This window comes from Drosophila melanogaster, chromosome 2L (genome assembly GCF_000001215.4).
Source record: "Drosophila melanogaster chromosome 2L".
Taxonomy (NCBI): domain Eukaryota; kingdom Metazoa; phylum Arthropoda; class Insecta; order Diptera; family Drosophilidae; genus Drosophila; species Drosophila melanogaster.
This window is the reverse complement of record NT_033779.5, coordinates 18,792,907-18,801,609: the sequence shown is the minus strand read 5'-3', so window position 1 is coordinate 18,801,609 and position 8,703 is coordinate 18,792,907. Positions and strand designations below refer to the sequence as shown.

Here is an 8,703-nt window from a genome sequence, read left to right as displayed (position 1 = left end):
ACATATACAAATTAAGAACTAACATTTTGTTATTTTTAAGCATCACATAATTTAAAGAAACATTACTATTCTCTTTGTATACAATTTGCTCTCACGACTAGCTCACGACTTCACATCTTGCATCTTTCTGGTCCTGGGAAATAGTTTGTAAACGGGGCTTCTCAGGATGATTGTTCCCGCCTGGTCTTGGATTTAAAACAACATAAATCATGAAATTTTTTTTGCACTAGCGAAGGGAAAACCCAGGTCCTGCGAAGCACCCCCAAGGCCCCCAGTCGCTCCTGTGGATAATGCGCACAATCGCAGCCAGGACACGAAATCGGAAGGAAAGGAAGTCCTAATGTGTGGGGAGGCAGTCAGTCAAGATGGGGGGAATCAAAGGGACGAATGTCCGGAACGAGAACTGTTTGCGCAGCACAAAAATGAGTTTTCTTTTCGTGTCCTGCCAGTTGGACCTTTGTGAGGATGGCAGGACACAGGCATCGCCATCGTTACTTCTTGGGGACTTGAGCTCGAGTTTGGCTGGGCAAACAAGCGTATAAATTGAGTTATAATTTGTTCAGCTCCGGATGTTGGCTTCTCCGTTATTTAAATGAATCCTCCTGATTTCCTGATAAGTCCTCAGACATGTGGCAATTGGTTGTTATCCTTTCTGGTCGCCTGACTCTTGATTTTCGGGTCCTGGATTTCCCTCAGCCGCAATCATTTCAGGCATATTTGCTACGGACATCAAGGGTTCTACAGCGGCAAAAGGGCGAGGAACTATGATTGGTTTGGAGGCAATTGGACATAGTTGTAACTTCTTGAAGGAGGAAGAATAATCGGATGTGTGGTTGGTCTTTCCTACGGATTTCGTGTTGGGTCCTTAATTTCAGGGCACTTGAGAATTCAAAGGAAAGGAACTAAGTTTGATAATTGTACTTAACAAGCTCTGGTTTTGAATCCACCATTTCCTCTAATTACCTTACCAGATTTTCGAGCTCCAGGGTTTCGTTTTAGCCACCTACAATGTAGCGAAATTTCCTTTATGGCTTTACTTGATTGTTTGAGAAAATATTGTTTTTAAGAATTAAGGCAGGCAGAACTAATACATTTTAATTAAGCCAATTTACGAGGAGAACGAGAAAGAGAGAGAGTCAGCCAACCTTTATCAGTGGGGAGAAGACCACTCAAAACGGTTGACACCCCCATAATAAAAATGCGTACAATAAAGTTGTGATTTCTTTTCGAGAATTTTCATTTGTACTTTTATTTTCATATACCTTTCTCACGTTATTTTTTTCGCATTCTTCATGCTTGAAATGGCAAAATGGCAGTTTACGCTCGGTTCACATTTTGTCCTGTTGCTGGCAGAAAATCCAGCCCCATTTCCCATTCTCCATGGCTTGCCACATTGAGTGGCACTCTCGAGCATGTCTTTACATCTCTTTACGCTTGGCTATGGCCGCCAAATGGGGGCTGGGGATTAAAAAGCCGGTTGAAAGCAAGGGGATGGGGAAATTGTGGGGAAAATGGCGGACTCAGATATATTACTTTGAATATAAATACATCATACCGCTATCATCGAGTGCTCAACACATGTTGTGGTCTCTGATTTATGTTGCAATTCAATTGCTTTATGTTGTCGATAAAATTCAGAAAATTCCGAACGAGATAAAGCCAGACGAAGAGCAGACTCCGTGGAACCCTTCCAACTCGGCACACATTGTATCTTTCATGTTGTGGTTGCCTTGCGTATTTTTAGACATTTATCAGCAATCCAAACAGGGTCGATTCCGAAGTGCCCACAACAAACAAACAACTTAACATCTCAAACTGCGGTTTGTCTGCCCTGCCATTCAGATCAGTCCGATTCCCTGTATTTGTAGTTGTATCTGTATTTGTATCTTTTCTTATGCACCCGCATGGATCTTTAGGATAGCGTCTGAAAATCGATCTGCAAGTCGCAGCACAGTGCGCAAAAATGCGAAAAAGTCACGTAGTCAGCGAAACAGACAACCCATATAGACAACGATTTACGAGAATATATCGGAGCAGGAGCGAAAAGGGAACGGAGCAGGTTCCGAGGGTTGGGAGGTGCACGTGGCATTGATCTGAACGAGTAGGTGGGTGCCTAAGCCCAAGAATGAGTCCACTTTCAGATGCACCGAAAGAACTTAGTGTATAAACTACCATACAAGAAGTTGGTGAATAAAATGAAACCCAAAAACAAGGGTCAGAAAACGTTCATCACAAATGCACAATATATTGTAGGTTGTACAGAATTTATACATGATAGATTTTAAGATATTTGGATGAAATATAAGGCCCGAATTATCGGCCAGTGTAGGCTTAGTACCAAATGGGCAATTAAAGTGTCACAAGTTCGGGACATGCAATATTTCATGACGCAATGCCTAAGATTATGAATATAAATGCAAATTAGTCTTGGGCTCACCCCAGCTCTTCCCCCTCCATTCTTCCTTTCTTCCCTCCAACCCAACCCAACTTCCGCACCCTTCCCGATTTTCCTCAGGTGGGTTGCTTCCACCTGTCTGTTGTGGTCAGCGGTTAGAGAGGGATAAAAAGAGGCCTCGAGGGGTTAGTTAGAAAGCGGGAGCGTGACAATCATTAAAAGTCAACCGACGACGACGACGACAACGTTGAAACGTCCGACGTTGAACAATCACTGAAAATGACTAACGGTAACCACGATAGCTCACATCCGGACCAAAAGTCCTGGCCTGAATATACACACACATACCGAAAAAGGAAAAAGGCGGCCAAGAAAAGCTTTTGGGCCCGTGCACGTTGAAAGAAAATTACGCTCTTATCTCGCTTCCTGTCGTGACACAATTTTCTATCATAGAAGCCACTCGAGGACTCGACTTGATGTTGTGCCTTTGGCCGCCTTTGTTTTGTTCTTGCTGTTGTTGCTTTTGGCCAGGTCAAATACATAAAGTTATTATTGCTTTTACCATTTGGGTGGGTGGGGTGTCGGGGTCAGAAGTAATGATAAATGTGCCACGCTCACGTTTTCCAACTTGAAGTTTGGCTTTTGCACAGGAACCAACGTCATAATTTAGCTACCCACCGATTTTCGAATAAGTGTCATATAAGTTGATCGGTATACAGAAATTCAGATGCTGGTATTCTTTGACTACTCAATGAAGCCAACTATAACTAATTTACGAAACGAAACATAACTGATTTAAACTAATTTATAGATAGGTAAGTACACAATACTTCAAGAAATGAAATTTGAAAAGTCTGCCCACTTTCCCTTACGTCAGGTGTTGCTTTAACTTCTCGTAAGCAATTTCAAATCTCACATTCCCATCATACCATAACTCAAGCCTCAGGCGACTAAAATCCAAGTTTCTAGCAGTTTACCATACCCAGATCTTAACCCACAAACTTTGTTTTCGTAAGCCCGAAGTAATGGCCATTTAATGCATAATTTGACTGGCTAAGCACATGCAAGGGAAAGTAAAGGACTCAGATTAACAGGAGCCGCACTAACAAGCTGGCATTTTCTATGAATTTCATAAATACTAATTAAGTGGGTCGTTCTGCCGCTCGCCAAATGGTCCAAAGACCTCGACTATCTCGCTTGCACCCTCTGTCTCCCAAACGTAATGAGATGAAAATCGAAAAAGTCCAGCGTACGTGACAAATTGAAAAAAAGCGCATCAGTGGAGCGAAGTTAACTGGTGAGACCTGTGTGGAATCAACCATACAATATTGGACAGCGACGACAACCACGACGCTTTTCTGATTTCTGATGACTTGACCAGCAGCAACAGCGACAACAACAACGACGGCTACTGTGACTGACTTTTACGAGTACCGAGTAGTAAAATAAAAAACAAAACCAACCAATATCTCAGAAAGTCACCCGAACGATTTGGAGGCGGTAAGTGGAGCTCGGTGTTACGCGTTCTGTAATTCTATCTAGACACGTGAAATGAGTTATCAACGATCCACAGTGGGGCAAATAGAGTTCGTAAGAATGAAAAAAAAGAGGTGTAGTATGGTTGAAAAATAGGTAGCTAGCTAAATGGTTAAAGTTCTCTGTGAAATGTTTCTTTAAAATGTTGTCGTAACTTAATGTAGTTCGGTACTTCAGATAAATTATGACAAAATTTAAATAAATTTACAAGATACAGGAAAATAAAAAAAAAAATTCCTCCTTAAACTTTTTTTTGATTTTATACCACTGTCGCACTTCAGAATCAGTCTCTGTAAACGTAGAATCTGCACATGACTTAAACTGATTACCATGACGCAGATCACAAAAATGTCTTTAGTACCACACTTTTCGCCGTTGTTGCATGTAACTGAAAAGGGAATGTTGTCAACCATCGGTCCAAGTCCAATTACGGCTTTTACAGATGGATGCTGTGGTCAGGTCTGTCCTTCGTTGCCATCGCCCTTCGTTGATTTTGGCCCCCACTTGCCTGCCCTTTTCTCTTCTTGGGGCAACCCCGCAGCCATGGCTCATAACTTTTTCAGTTAATGAAGACATAAAACTCAGTGCCGCGGCTGCAACGGCAGCTGAAGGCAATAAACACAGCAGCAACATCAACAACAGCAGCAACAACCAGGAGTTGCCTCTTTTTTGCGGCAGGGTTCTTGTTTGTTTTGTATTTTTTTCGACTTTTGTTTATTTCTACAGTCACAAGAAAGTTGCGCTGCCGAGATATCGCCACTGAGTGATGAAGAGGAGTTATGGTCGGGTGGGGGTGTTTCGAAAAGGTGTTTAGCTCTGTGTCTGTGTGGATGTCTTGTTTCTACCTTCTTCGCTTTTACATATATACCTGTAATCGCCATTTTGTGTAAAGTTGCTGGTGCGCTGCAGCTGCGCCGCTGCTTCTGCCCACTGTCGCTATCAGCGCACATCAATGGACCAACGACAGTGTGGCGACACAATTTGGCGCACATTACGTATACGCAACGTGGGCCCAAGCGAAAGAGCAACGGCAACAGTTAAGCGAGCGGGATGGCCATACCTCATGAGATAGAGAGCGCTAAATGAGCAGCGACTGAGAGATATGATAACAGCAGCAGCAAAAGCAGCAACAACCGCAGCAGCAGCAGCAGCGACACGGCAGCAGCTTTGGCAGAGGCCACGCCCCCAATTGTCTGTTTCCTTGAGAGATATCTTTATGTATGTACGAGCATATGTTGCTGCCACAGTCAAGGACCTCTTGGAGGGCCTTTGTCCTTGGCTGGTAACCTCTTAACACACTTCATTAATCAAATGCCAGCAGCAACGAGAGAGCGCAACAAGCTACCGCTGCTCTGGCTCTTGCTCTCTTTTTTCCAAAGCTCCACCCCATATTAGAGCGCAAACGCGGCAAAAAGACTGGGGATGGGAGCGAGAGAGAGTGCTGCTGCTGCCGCGTCGATGCGACGCCAAAGTTTTCGCCGCTCAGTCGAAAGCGAGCGATGACAGACGAATGACAGTCGCTCTCTGGTTTCCCATCCCGCTCCTTCCCCACCCCCTCATACCTTTCCCCAAGCAGAGAGAGAGATAATGACAGAGAGATAAGGGAGACGACAGCGAAATGGCGACAACAACACCAACAACTCCATTCAATGCCCGCCAGTCAGAAACAAGCGTTTGGCTGTATTAGTGCGCGTGTGTGGGAATGTGTGTGTGTGCCCGTGTGTGAGTGGGTGGGTGGGTGTAAAAGCCTGCTGCCCGATTACCTCATACTGAAAACTGCATCTCCCACTATATACGAAATAAATGTTTATGTGTTTGTATGCACCCGATGTGTGTTTGTAATTTTCTGATAATTAAAAGTGCGCTGAAATTATTTCGTTTCGCCACTGGACACTCACTTCCATTTCTCCGCGTCCTGCTACGAAATTAATGAAAAACTCGCCACTGGGATAATGAAAAGGCTTCCCAAAAAACTTTTCCCTTATTTTATTAGTAAGCCTGCTGGGGGATATTAAAAATTAATGGACAATTATGAATGGTAATTGCTTATAGTTATAAAAAAATCTTTAAAAATATAATGGAGGGACTGCACTTTTATGTAGAGTAAATTACGATCAGTGTAAAATCAATTAAGCTTCATAACCTTAAGAACTCAAATCAAACCATACAAAATTTATTTCTTTACCTAATTCATTTACTTACTACTAATTCGTTTATTTATTTACTATTTAATACAACCACAACTTAATACTTACTTCTAATTCATTTATTTATTTACTACTTAATACTTACTTCTAACTCATTTACTACTGTATTTACTACTTAATACAACTACGAACTAACTTTGATTAACTGCGTGTAACTATACGTTAAAAAACATTTATTTCACAAAACAAAATATAAATGAGTAGTTCACTATTAATTACGCACTAGCCGTACTTACAATTGCATAATAGTTACTACTAACAACTTCAAGTCGATAAGAAATGTATTACTTACATGACTTAAGTGCGTCTTTAAGCATCCATGGGAACCAGAAGTTATCTCTGAGTGGGGCTCCCCTATATGAATACTACGCTAATGTCTTGTGATATAAACTCATCCGGTGGATGATTTAATTTCCTCGCGCCGTGCCCTATTGTACACTTTATAAAGCCAGATGATATAATGCATTCCTTGAGGCTTTTTCCGCCCCGCAAGTGGGCGACATTGAAATATTGTAATCGGCTAAGATCCCAACAAAGTTCTGCCGTCCAGTGGGCATGTACTTTGTAAATTTATATTTGTTTGCCAAGATCAAGTTCAGTGTAAAAATAGCACAACGGACCTATTTTCCTCAGCAAACCCTTCCCACCTCGCCCGGAAAAGCCCAACACTTGGCGCCCCAAATGACGTACAAAGAGTTAGATAAACAGCCATGAAAATTGCAATTATTAATAAGGCGCAGCGCATTTGGATGCCAAGATCCGTTTGGGCCAATTATACGTTCCATAAATCTGACCCAAACTGAACAGCAGCAACAACCGTTAAAGATTTGGACTTTGGCGAACAATCTTCGCATACGTTTACGAGATGGAACAAAAACAAATGTTTTTCCCTCGGCTGACTTACTTTTATTATGGCTTTGCCACCCACCCGATCTGCCTATTTGCCTCTCACTCTGCCTCTTCTTCTTCTGCTTGGTGGCCTCCTCTCTCTCTCTTTCTTCTCGAGTAACGCCCTCTCTTTCGTTGGGGCCTGCTTGCCTCTCGCTTGGCAATAAGGAAAAAATGCCAGCAATGCGCTGGAATTGGAACGCAGCTAAAGCCAGAAATATTATTATCCAGACTGGGCGAGGGGCTCTGCGGATGGGGGATATCAAAGGGGGTGGCTCCCTCCTAGCATGAATAATTAATGCAAGCAAAATATTGATTGCATGTACTTGAAATGAGTTCCAGACGACGACGTCAGACGTCGGACAATGTCGGTCCCATATGACAAACGACTGACACGCGGACTGAGCAGGCGACAAATCTACACCACCCACCCACTACCAGCCTAACCCCCAACCACCCACAAACCTCCTGTGACAGCACACTCACCCCTTCCCCCTTTGTGGTGCCTTTTGCCTGCCCATTGGCCAGAGGGTGGTCTTTTTTTCGTGGGGAGCACCAGTGGGTGTTGCATAAATTTCCTCAGTGGGTGAGAAAAGCGACAGAGCGGGGTCCTGTAACGGCTAAAAGGGGCTAACTTAAGGACTTAGGCCTGAATCCCACTTGGCATGTGCACGGCCTGTTGGGCTTTAATAACAGCCATATAGATAGATGGCCAAGATAGCCGGTTAGCCAAGCCTTTCACAGCGAATTCGGATTAAGTTGGCTTGCACAGATAAACAATTTTTGGAAATCATCGAGTAAAAGTAATTCAAATAATTAAGATAGCTAAAGGTAAAACAAAACCTTTCAGGCCAGATTTTATGTCAAAACCTTTAAAAAACTTTGTCAAGTTAATGCAATTTTTATTCGCCAGATTTCTTTGATAAAATTTAATGCAGTCTTAATGAAAATGTGATTATTTAGGAAATGTAAATTATAATTCACAAATGTTACCTTTAAAAGTTGTAAACTAATCTATATCTCAGCCCCATTATATATCTCGACAGGTACGATTCCCTGAATCAATTGCAGCCAATGAGGGTGCCACCCAGCCCCCACTCCACTCGGCCAGCTAGAAGCCCATTGGATGGGTAATTGTGAAGGACTCATTTGGAGGGACGGGGTGCCTTGTGTCTCTCTTGGGTGGGTTGGGGAATCTTGCGTGACTTCATTTGCATGAATTACGTTGCGTTTTTCGTGCCCAGTCGTTAGTGTCCTTTGGCTGCCCGCACTCACACACACGCAGAACGAACCAAGCCATCAAAACAACCCAAGCCACCCAAGCCACCGAAGCACCAGAAACCCCAGAAACACCTGAAATCACCACTGGCGCGGTGAGCACGTGCCTGTGTGGTTGGTTGGTGGTGCGACGAAGTTTCGGGAGCTCCACCCGTTCCTTCATAATTGCCGCCGCGATAGTCAGTCTCCTTTTTTCCTTGCCTTTGGCGGCTCGTTGTGTTTTTTTCTGCTTCTTGGTATGGAAAATAGCAAATGGGAGAGGTGGAAAAGCTGGGTGGAGTGGAAAATGAAACTATAGCGCATAGACGAAATAGTCGGCGTTCTCTGCTCCGCTCAGCTTATTTTCCGTTTTCAGTTTTCCGCTTCTGTTCTCCGTTTTCTGCCTCGAGTTCCGTCGTC

General features: G+C 43.3%; 1 long non-coding RNA gene across 1 annotated transcript; it reads left to right on the top strand.

Moving 5' to 3' along the window:
• Positions 1-5,429: 5,429 nt before the first annotated feature.
• Positions 5,430-5,786, top strand: lncRNA:CR44904 (long non-coding RNA:CR44904). The gene has a single exon (NR_124370.1). It is a non-coding gene; the product is annotated as a long non-coding RNA:CR44904 (long non-coding RNA).
• Positions 5,787-8,703: the final 2,917 nt, after the last annotated feature.